This window comes from Scomber japonicus, chromosome 9 (assembly GCF_027409825.1).
Source record: "Scomber japonicus isolate fScoJap1 chromosome 9, fScoJap1.pri, whole genome shotgun sequence".
In the NCBI taxonomy this organism is placed as follows: domain Eukaryota; kingdom Metazoa; phylum Chordata; class Actinopteri; order Scombriformes; family Scombridae; genus Scomber; species Scomber japonicus.
Genome location: NC_070586.1, coordinates 9,002,128 through 9,014,439, shown reverse-complemented (window position 1 = coordinate 9,014,439; position 12,312 = coordinate 9,002,128). Strand labels below are relative to the sequence as shown.

The following is a 12,312-nucleotide window of genomic DNA, read 5'->3' as shown; positions in this document are numbered from 1 at the left end:
CTGCTGCTGCTGGTGGTTTGTGTTCTGGCTGGTGAAAAAAAAACTAGAGCTCCAAGAGAAGGGAAGGAGACCAAAAAAAAACAAAAAACTTGTGCTCTCTTTTATCTTCTTCCCTCTCAGATTTGGATTTCCAGTTAAATTCCCAGTTTTCAGGACTCCTGGATTTCAGGGAGTGTGGCTGCTGTGTGGCAGGTCCGCACACCGATGACTCAATCGAAAAAATATCTGATTATCTTCTCTCTTGCGCCGTTCCCAAATGCAGTAGATTTCACTCGAAGGGGGTGGCAGCCTTCTTTTGACGTGTTTTCAACCTTTTCCTGCTGACAGCTGCTCCCTCTGTCTAGAAATACCAACTGAAGCAGCGTTGAGCCTAAAGAGATGAGTTTAAAAGTACTCCATGATTAAGCATTGCACTTCTTAAAGGAGACCTATTGTTACTTATTTTTCAGTCATATATATATATATATATAATGTTGCAATGTCGTATGTTTAGTTAAATGTTGTCAAAAGGCAAGTAAAATTTTATTTGTATAGCACCTTTAAAACAACCTCAGATGACGGCTCGTACAATCTGAAAACACAATATATAATAAAAGAATAATTATGAGTAAGATAAAGTATAAAAACACAATCGATAAAAGCAAAATATAATGACACAATAAAAGTCAGGATGTCAAGCTCAACTATGATGATGAGTCTTTAAGCAATGATTTAAAACTTTTCAGGGTCTGAGCAGCTCTGATATTGTAAGGTAGACTTTTCCACAAATGGGAGCAGCCACCGGAAAGAAAGATAGAAAGATATATTGTCAAAATGTAAAATAATGAAGTAAACGTTCTTAGAAATAATCCTTGTGAGCAAAAAGCAGCGGATTCAGCCTCATTTTCCAACGGTTATTCCTCCTTTTAATCTGAACCAACGCTAGCTCACGACAAATATCTTTTATATGGTATTTTAATGTGAAAGGATAAAGCAGGAAATGTTAGGTTTGCATCAGCGGTAACTTAACACCACGGGCTAAAACTGCCTGTTAGAGACAGAGGCTGAAAGAAAGGAATAAAGAGCCTCAAATATAAGATAAATAAGGAGTTTTTTAAAACTGTAAATCATGCAAAGCTGCTCTAGAAAAAAATATAGAGCTGAAAATGAGCAAAATAGGTCTCCTTTAATCCCCTACCGATGTGACTGACAACACCTGACTGACATCTCATGAGGCAAGTTTATCAGATTTGGCTCAGCTCAGCTCCCTCCGGATCCACAAATGGCTTTATGAACTCTTTTCATAAGTACAGTCGTACTCCGCGGCTCCTGTAAACAGACTTTGATGTGTAAAATTGGTGGAGTTCCAGTTTTTTAAAGGATTTGAGACTTATGTGCTCTGAACGTGAACTGACTCGCAGTATTCAATATCCGTTCGCTAAAGCTGTTCTCTATCTATCTCCCCCCTTCTCCTCCTCCTCCTCCGTCAGACTACTGATCAGCCTGCTCTTATTTCCCTCCTTCTCGTCCTTCCCTCCCTCTGCGGATGTCATTATTTAATCCTCAACCATTAGAAACACAGAATATTTATATCACTAGTCCTCTGTGCCAGCAACACTTCTTCTTCTTCTTCTGGTAGAAGTGGGAAAAGCACAATCAGGTAACAGCAGCTGTAATCTTTTACATCATTGAGTCTTTTATTCTCTTTTTTTTTTTCTTTTTTTTTTCAGACTTTGAAGCCTCCCTCTTTTTTTTTTCATTCCATACCAAAAAAAAAAACAAAAAAAACAAAAAAATCATTACATGGACCTGAACTGGAATTTTAAACAAGTGTCAAAACACACACAGAGAGAGAGAGACTGACTTCCAGCTGGACTTTGTTGTAAACTTATGTGTCGATGTTATATATATTTTTTATACATGGAGAAAAAAAAAGAAAAAAAAAAAGATCTGACTTTTGAAGACCAAATACGGGGCAGACCATTGAGTATGGTGAAGGGCTACACAGTGACGTTTTTGGAGGAGGGGGCACACACTTCTCTGTATGGACTCATCTCTTTGACATGCAATTATAAAAGTCCTAAATAATAATAATAATAATGATAATAATAATGAAGCCTGGGGTTTAAGTCCAGAGCTTGATATATGTGGTTTTTATGTCCACACACACACACACACACACATACACACAGCGTCATTTCTCTGTAGTTTTACCATCTGTGCCCTTCATGAATATATAAATATAGCATCGAATCATCTTAGTTTTTTAATTCCCTGACTGTATTCTTGACCTCAAAGTGCAAATCTCTGGCCTTCGCACCTATTACCCTCCCTCACCCCCCCCCCCCCCCCCACCCCCAATATCAGAATTATCTATTCTTTTACAGTGGAGTAATAGTTTTAACTGAATACTGTAAGCTGAATCCTGTAGACATGCACACTTTGCCTACTGATCTGTGACCTTATCCTCATCCTTTATAACCATAGAACAAGAGTTTAAATACTGTATCTAGTTAGCTTGTTATGACTGTAACACCGTAACTCGGATTCTCTGTGAGATACACTGCATGGCCAAAAGTATGAGGACACTGGTGCTTCTTGGTTTTTTGTTTTTTTTTAATTAATTTAGGATACCCCCTAGTTTGTGCCTCATATCTGCATAAACACAGACTTATCATTTACAACATTCAACTGCTGCTCTGCTTCTAATTCCTCCAACTCTCTGCACACATGAATGATAAAAATGTTCCTTCTGCTACATGATGACTTAGATTTTAATCAAGAACCTGTTGCACAAAAGCGACGTGCAAGCACAGATCGCAAATAAGATAGATAGATAGATTTTATTTGTCATTGAGATTATACACTATACAATGCAATGGCTCCAAAAATAGTGCAGAAAAAAAATAAAAACAATAAATTAAAAAAAACTATTTCTTAGACCACCTATTTTACTGTTTTAGCAATGCTATAATGACCATATATATAATTATTTCTCAGTCTCTTTAATAGAATACAACCAGAAAATACAGGAAATGTGTATTCAGTATTAAAAAAATCTGAAATAACAGCTTCTATAGGCTGAAGTGTTTAAGTATTTAGTGTGACCTCCCTTTACACTTTAACAATAGTAGGAATCTGGCTCCCTTAAACCTTAATTAATAATCATATTTAATAATTCATGTTACATTTTGTGTACATATTTCCTGTATTCTGTGTTTATATTGCACATTACTATAAGTACAGTCCATTTATGCATTTCATAAATGGCTGTTTCTCACAACCTGCAGATAAATGAGTAATTCTTCCAGGTAGCGATCACCAATCTGAAATTAATATCAAATATCGGCCCTGATATCGACTGAGTAGCTACATCAGGTATCAGATAATGGGGCTGATCTGTTTACTTCAATTCTATGTTTATTCTCAGTTTCAGCTGCTATATTTTATATGTTATAAAGTTGCTGCCGGTGCATAATTATTTATTATTTTCTAATAATGAATAAGAATCAGTTCATTTATTATATCTGTGTGTTAATTTGTTACTTCCTGTTTTACAAAGTTAGGAAAGTAATGTTTAAGTCAAGCCTGATGCCTTCACTCTTTTCCACACAGTGAGATGTACAGTGTATTAATTCAACAATGGTATCGGGTATCAGCTGATATGCAAAGCCCACGTATCGCTATGGCAACTGAAAAAGATGAATCGGTGCATCTCTACTTACAGGATCACAAATATTGAGTTTGTTTTAATTAGTAAAATATGACAAATTAAACAGAAAAGGAAATTATCTCATGTTTTGCATTTTTAAGGTTGCACATTTGGTGAAACTGACCCTTTTTTCTCAAGTTGTGGCTCAAACTTAGTGTTATTATATTTTATCTGGATGCTTTAGTCCAAACTAAGAGGAAATCAGCATGCAACATATTAGATAATAGTCTCCTCCCGACTTTGTGGCGACAGCTTGGAGAAGAATCTCTCCTGTTTCAACACGACAATGCTCTTGTGTATTTTACCAGAGCCATAAAAAATATTATTTTAATAGTTTCAGCCTGTTAGGAGCTCCATAAATCATCCAACTCCACCTAGATTTTTAAAGATGAACGTCAAGTCGGGCTTTATTGCACAACACATAACGCTCATGTTGCTCCAAAGTCTGAAACCAGAAGAGTTGGAGGCTTTTATAGTAGCAGATTCATCTCCAAAAAGATGAATAACATGTTAAATAATATAAAACATGTGGGTTTAATTTTGAGTATCCACATACTTTTGGCCTTGTGGTGAACTTTAAACCAGAGAGAGAGTGAGAAGCAGTTTCTTTATTATCTGTAATGCTGAATATTCATGAGAGCTTTCAGGGGACCAGTTGTTGTTGCCGTCGTCGTCGTTGTAGATGTTGTCGTTGTCGTCCATCATATTTTTTCTAATGTGACTGGTTTCACTTCAGCAGACTTTAACAATAGTATTAATATTATTATAAGAATGAAACAGCCATTTACAATATAGCAGCGTCATTGTATTTGCTACTGTGCCCCACTACAAAGTCAGTGTGACATAGTTTTGGTCGCCGTGGATACACACACACACACACAACACATACACACACACACACACACAGACATACACACAGACACCACACACACACAGACACAACACACACACACACACACACAGACACCACACACAGACAGACACACACAGACATCCACACAGACACAGACACACACCACCCACACACACACAGACACACACACAGACAACACACACACACACATCTATCTGATATCTTACAGATGGGAGCACACATATATTTTTTTCTCTGTATAATATTGAAGTCTTTAAGCAGAGAATCATCATGTGAAGCTACACATACATCTTCATAGCTGAGACATTAGTGTAGAATATAGCTGTAGATTATAATTAGAGGGATAGAAACTGGAAGCCATCATGGGCTGCCTCCCTCGTTGTATAGGCCTACTATTAAAAAAAAACACACACACAGAAAGATCTCTTATTATTTCTGGAAGGAGAAGGCAAGCCATTAAAACGGGTACCAGGAGGTACAGTATTACTGCTGCTTGATATGTGTGTGATGTATGGGAGATTATTTATTTTGTTGTTTGAGCCATACAATATTTATTTTATGCTTCGCACCTAAGATATGAAGTGTGTTGAGTTTGTTTTTTTGCGTTACACCACAAGCCATGAATAGTAAGATAAAAAAAGAAGTCTGGTCTTTTTTTTGTTTGTTTGTTAGTTTCTGTCTTTTTATTTTTGTCATTGTTATTGTTGTCTTGTAGTTTATACATATTTTGAATTTAAAGTCATGGGACAGCTGCCAGAATACACATTAAAATCTTATATTGCGTTGCATATTTTATAACTGTATGTTTAAAAAAAACTGAATTCAGAGCTTGTATGCCCCAAAACTGATAATTATTTTCACTATTGATTATTTTCTTGACTCATTTGGTTTAAAAAAATGGCAGAAAATTGTCCACAATTCAAAGATATTCAGTTTTAATGTCACATAAGATTAAAGAAACCAGAAACAGCTCACATTTCAGAAGCTGAATCCAGACAATTTTGATATATGACTCAAAAATATTAATCAATTATCACAAAGTAGTAGATGATTAATTTTCTGCCAATCTACTAATAAATGAATCACCTAATTGTTGCAGCTCTAATTGTTCAGCTCAGAGACGCAAAAACACCAATAAGTGAAATAAAAAGAAGTTCAGGAGCGCACAAACAAACACTGCAGATCTCTTACTGGTGCAAACACACAATAAATGTTTCAACTCTCCTCTTCAGCATCAACCAACAAGCCAATGATCGACTTTCTGGAGATTTTAATAAATCATCGATGCTCTTTCAGACTTGTAATGTATCATTATGAAGATATTGTATCTAATGTAATTTAATGGGAATCCTTGTCAGCTTTCTCTGTGTCTCATGGGAACCTCTTCTTTTTTTTTATAAACATCCTTTTTCCAAGAATACCTTGTGTCAAGTGTCATTACTGTTTTTTGTTTTTTATTATAGTTTTATTATATTGAAAGTAGATTATATTATATTATATAAGATATATTATTATATTAGATGAATGCGATGAAAATGTGGTTATTTTGGTTCTGTCGTTAAGGGATTAGACAAGAGTAATATATTAGTTGTGGAACCAGCAGAAGCAGCAACTTGCAGACATCTGACATTTTTTAACCCTCCTGTTGTCCTCGAGTCAAGGAGTAAGGAGTAAGGGAGGAAGGACAGAGGAAAGAAGGATGGAAGGAGGGGAGGAAAGAATGAGGGGGGATATGGAAGGACAGAAGGAAGGGAGAAAAGGGAGGAAGGAAAGGAAGAGAGAAGGAGGGAGGGAGGGAGGAAGGAAGGACAGATGGAAGAGAGGAAAGAAGAAGGAAGGAAGGAGGGAGGGAGGGAGAAAGGAAAAGAGGAAAGAAGGACAGATGAAAGAAGGAGGGAAGGAAGGACGGAGGGGATAAGGAAGGACAAAAGGAAGGAAGGAAGGGGGATGGAGGAAGGAAGGGAGAAAAGAGAGAAGGAGGGAGGGAGGAAGGAAAGGATGAACACTCAAAACAGACGGGGTCAATTTGACCCGGGAGGACGACACAAAGGTTAAATAGCCAATTAATAATGTCATGTCATGTGGTTAAGATCCTGAATGATGATCAAAGGCTTTCTATTCTAAAATGTACAGATATCTGAACGTTTTTTTAATGGACAATGAAAATAATCATTTGCAGCTCAGCACATGTGAAACACCAAAAGAACTTCCCACTCCCATTAAAAAAGACTGAACAATTTTGCTGGCTACTGACATGAACCTGGACAGTTTGTTTTAGATCTACATAGTATTTTATTTCTATTTTTTATTTGATTTGATTCACTATAATCCCTCATGTGATCTCAGATCATCCAAACCAAATAAGAAAAATGGGAAGCACAGCATTCTTCAGCTACAGTACATGCCTTGTATGAAAGGTGCTCTATAAATAAAATTATAATTATTATGATTATTATGATTATTATTATTTTCACCCTTTCGCTGCTACTTTTTTTCCACTGTACTGCTGTGTCAATTTGAATTTCACCCAGGGGGGATCAATAAATAATAATAGGCTAATGATAATACATTTATTTTATAGAGCGCTTTTATCAATACTCAAAGACTCTTTACAGAGTCAAAGACACATTTAAACAATAAAACCATACAGAATAAATGAAAACACAATCAATAAAATCAATGTAGAGAAGAAGAAAAAAATAGAAAAACCAAACAAAGAAAATAAAACAATCAAACATTCAGTGCTCCTTTTTTTCTACTGTACTGCTGTGTTAATTTGAATTTCTCACAAGTGGGATCAATAAAGATACATCTTATTTATCTGGAGGTCATAAAATAATATATAATTAAAACTGCAAGCAGTGATGAACGGGCCCTCGCGCCCCATGCACCGCCTTGTACGCGCATGTCGGTGCATGCTGCAGTCACATGGCAGACACAGCAGGCACGTAGAAGTCTTGGCACCGGGGCTTGTAATGAACACTGTGTGATGAGGCTAAGTCACATTGCATGTGTCCACTAGGTGGCGCTAGAGATCACCCACCAATTATATGTTATGTTGCAGTGTGTGATGTGGAGAACACTTCCTGTAAATTTCATGTGAATCGGATAATGTTTGTCATATGAGGCTGACTTCCTGTGTCCAGTAGGTGGCGCTGTGTATTTGACACAGTATTGATGCATAGATGTGTTCAGGGCGGGACCCTCTACATGCATGATGAATTTGGAGTGGACAGGACAATGTCTGTAGGAGTTATAAGGACTTCCTGCCTAATGGCGAAGCATCGAATTTGTCTGCACAGCCACGCCCAACAGGAAGAAGTCATAAAAAAGCTTTTGATAACTGGTGTTATGTCTTAGCTGAGTCAATTTCAGGTGTAAATACTTAAGATTATGAGAGTAATTAGTGAAAGAATGAAGCAAGTGACTTCCTGTTGCCAGTAGGTGGCGCTATGACTGTCACTAAATATGAGACTGTACATGTGTTCAGAGCAGGACCCTGAACAAGCATCTGAAATTTGGAAAAGCTCAGACCATGTGGAGTCAAGTTATGAGGGTTTGGAATTTCATGGCGAGACATCGAAATTCGCCATGTCACCATGGCAACCAGGAATGACGGAAGAAAAAGATTTTGATAACTTTTCATCTCCAATGTCTCAAGATGATTGTGTGTGAATTTGAAGAGGATGGGATGAAATCCCTAGGACTAGTTTGTTCAAATACGAGGCCTGGAAATGACCAAAAAATGCACCAAAATTGAGCATTTTTCCCAAGATGGCTGACTTCCTGTTGGACTTTGGGTATGGGTCCAAATGGCGTTTTTGTGCGTCTGGAGATGATACATAAACCTAGCGAGTTTCATTCTTCTATGTCAATCGGGAAGGCTGAGGTTCAATTTTGAAATATTCAAGGGGGCGCTATTGAGCGATTTAGCCACGCCCATCCCTTTGAAGTATATAGGATGTTTAATGAACCCACTCCAGACGTGTGTGTTGAGTTTCGTTACCGTGGAGGCATCCTTTGCCCCTGAAAACTGTAATCGTATTTTCATGGCGTTGAATGTGTTGTCATGGCAACGGTATTTGATGATGGGTCATGAGTTGCAGACTGTAGCATCACCAAGGTCTTATGTCTCAGCTGAGTTAATTTCAGGTGGAAATACTTAAGATTATGGGAGTAATTAGTGAAAGAATGAAGCAAGTGACGAAGTGGCGAAGGATCGAAATTCGTCGCGTCACCACGGCAACCAGGAATGACGAGGGAAAAAGCTTTTGATAACCTGTCATCTCCAATGTCTCAAGATGATCCTGTGTGAATTTGAAGTGGATGGGATGAAGATTATGGGAGTAATTAGTGAAAGAATGAAGCAAGTGACTTCCTGTTGCCAGTAGGTGGCGCTATGACTGTCACTAAATATGAGACTGTACATGTGTTCAGACTAGGACCCTGAACAAGCATGTGAAATTTGGTAAAGCTCAGACCATGTGAAGTCAAGTTATGAGGGTTTGAATTTTCATGGCGAAGGATCGAAATTCGCCGCGTCACCACGGCAACCAGGAATGACGGGGGAAAAAGCTTTTGATAACTTGTCATCTCCAATGTCTCAAGATGACTCTGTGTGAATTTGAAGTGGATGGGAAGAAAACTGTAGGAGTAGTGCGTTCAAATATGATGCCACAATTTGCATTAAAATCAATATTTTGATTCAAAATGGCCGACTTCCTGTTGGTGTTAGGGTATGTGTCCAAGAGACTTTTTGGTGCGTCTTGACATGTTGAACATGTGTACCAATTTTCGTTTCTCTATGTCAATCTGTCATGAGGGGCTCGCTTTTATTGATTTTGTAGGGGGCGCTAGAGAGCCATTTTGGCACGCCCATTTGTGCAAACCATAAAATATCGAAATTTTCGCCGGGTCTGGCTTGCGTGCAAACTTTGGTGAGTTTCGGGGCACGTTCAGGGGGGCAAAAAGGCCGTCATCGGGAGATGCTTCCTTTTTTACTTCCTTTTTACTTCCCTTTCTTTTTCATTCATTCATGAATTTTTTTACTTCCCTTCCTGTTTTACTTTTTTACTTCCTTTTTAGTTCCTTTTTTACTTCTTTTTACTTCCCTTCCTTTTTTACTTCCTTTTTTACTTACTTCCTTTTTTACTTCCTTACTTCCTTTTTTTACTTCCCTTCCTTTTTTACTTCCTTTTTTACTTATTTTTTACTTATTTTTTTACTTCCCTTCCTTTTTTACTTCCTTACTTCCTTTATTACTTCCTTTTTTGCTTCCTTTTTTACTTCCTTTTTACTTCCCTTTCTTTTTCATTCATTCATGAATGAATTCATGAATTTTTTTACTTCCCTTCCTGTTTTACTTTTTTACTTCCTTTTTAGTTCCTTTTTTACTTCTTTTTACTTCCCTTCCTTTTTTACTTCCTTTTTTACTTACTTCCTTTTTTACTTCCTTACTTCCTTTTTTGCTTCCTTTTTTACTTCCTTTTTTACTTCTTTTTACTTCCCTTCCTTTTTTACTACCTTACTTCAATCTTTACTTCCTTCCTTCCTTATTTTTTACTTTCTTATTTCCCTTTTTACTTTTTTTACTTCCTTACTTCCTTTTTTTTACTTCCCTTCCTTCCCTTCCTGTTTTACATTTTTACTTCCTTTTTAGTTCCTTTTTTACTTCTTTTTACTTCCCTTCCTTTTTTGCTTCCTTTTTTACTTCCTTTTTACTTCCCTTTCTTTTTCATTCATTCATGAATTTTTTTACTTCCCTTCCTGTTTTACTTTTTTACTTCCTTTTTAGTTCCTTTTTTACTTCTTTTTACTTCCCTTCCTTTTTTACTTCCTTTTTTACTTACTTCCTTTTTTACTTCCTTACTTCCTTTATTACTTCCTTTTTTGCTTCCTTTTTTACTTCCTTTATTACTTCCTTTTTTCTTCCTTTTTTACTTCCTTATTTTACTTCCCGTCCTGTTTTACTTTTTTACTTCCTTTTTAGTTCCTTTTTTACTTCTTTTTACTTCCCTTCCTTTTTTACTTCCTTTTTTACTTCCTTACTTCCCTTTTTTACTTCCCTTCCTTTTTTACTTCCTTTTTTACTTATTTTTTACTTATTTTTTACTTATTTTTTTACTTCCCTTCCTTTTTTACTTCCTTACTTCCTTTATTACTTCCTTTTTTACTTACTTCCTTTTTTACTTCCTTACTTCCTTTTTTGCTTCCTTTTTTACTTCCTTTTTTACTTCTTTTTACTTCCCTTCCTTTTTTACTACCTTACTTCAATCTTTAATTCCTTCCTTCCTTATTTTTTACTTTCTTATTTCCCTTTTTACTTTTTTTACTTCCTTACTTCCTTTTTTTTACTTCCCTTCCTGTTTTACTTCCTTTTTTACTTCCTTTTTTACTTCCTTACTTCCTTTTTTTACTTCCCTTCCTGTTTTACTTTTTTACTTCCTTTTTAGTTCCTTTTTTACTTTGTTTTACTTTTTTACTTCCTTTTTAGTTCCTTTTTTACTTCTTTTTACTTCCCTTCCTTTTTTACTTCCTTTTTTACTTATTTTTTACTTATTTTTTTACTTCCCTTCCTTTTTTACTTCCATACTTCCTTTATTACTTCCTTTTTTGCTTCCTTTTTTACTTCCTTTTTACTTCCCTTTCTTTTTCATTCATTCATGAATTTTTTTACTTCCCTTCCTGTTTTACTTTTTTACTTCCTTTTTAGTTCTTTTTTTACTTCTTTTTACTTCCCTTCCTTTTTTACTTCCTTTTTTACTTCCTTTTTTACTTACTTCCTTTTTTACTTCCTTACTTCCTTTATTACTTCCTTTTTTGCTTCCTTTTTTACTTCCTTTATTACTTCCTGTTTTGCTTCCTTTTTTACTTCCTTATTTTACTTCCCGTCCTGTTTTACTTTTTTACTTCCTTTTTAGTTCCTTTTTACTTCTTTTTACTTCCCTTCCTTTTTTACTTCCTTTTTTACTTCCTTACTTCCTTTTTTTACTTCCCTTCCTGTTTTACTTCCTTTTTTACTTCCTTTTTTACTTCCTTACTTCCTTTTTTTACTTCCCTTCCTGTTTTACTTTTTACTTCCTTTTTAGTTCCTTTTTTACTTCTTTTTATTTCCCTTTCTTTTTCATTTTTTACTTATTTTTTACTTATTTTTTTACTTCCCTTCCTTTTTACTTCCTTTTTTACTTACTTCCTTTTTTACTTCCTTCCTTCCTTATTTTTTACTTTCTTATTTCCCTTTTTACTTTTTTTACTTCCTTACTTCCTTTATTACTTCCTTTTTTGCTTCCTTTTTTACTTCCTTTTTACTTCCCTTTCTTTTTCATTCATTCATGAATGAATTCATGAATTTTTTTACTTCCCTTCCTGTTTTACTTTTTTACTTCCTTTTTAGTTCCTTTTTTACTTCTTTTTACTTCCCTTCCTTTTTTACTTCCTTTTTTACTTACTTCTTTTTTTACTTCCTTACTTCCTTTTTTGCTTCCTTTTTTACTTCCTTTTTTACTTCTTTTTACTTCCCTTCCTTTTTTACTACCTTACTTCAATCTTTACTTCCTTCCTTCCTTATTTTTTACTTTCTTATTTCCCTTTTTACTTTTTTTACTTCCTTACTTCCCTTCCTTCCCTTCCTATTTTACTTTTTTACTTCCTTTTTAGTTCCTTTTTTACTTCTTTTTACTTCCCTTCCTTTTTTGCTTCCTTTTTTACTTCCTTTTTACTTCCCTTTCTTTTTCATTCATTCATGAAT

At 35.5% G+C, this 12,312-nt stretch overlaps 1 long non-coding RNA gene across 1 annotated transcript; it reads right to left on the bottom strand.

The window, feature by feature from the left end:
• Positions 1–10,505: 10,505 nt before the first annotated feature.
• Positions 10,506–11,720, bottom strand: LOC128364443 (uncharacterized). Its single transcript, XR_008321771.1, has 3 exons — positions 11,666–11,720; positions 11,574–11,608; positions 10,506–10,565 (listed from the first exon to the last, which is right to left on the bottom strand). It is a non-coding gene; the product is annotated as an uncharacterized LOC128364443 (long non-coding RNA).
• Positions 11,721–12,312: the final 592 nt, after the last annotated feature.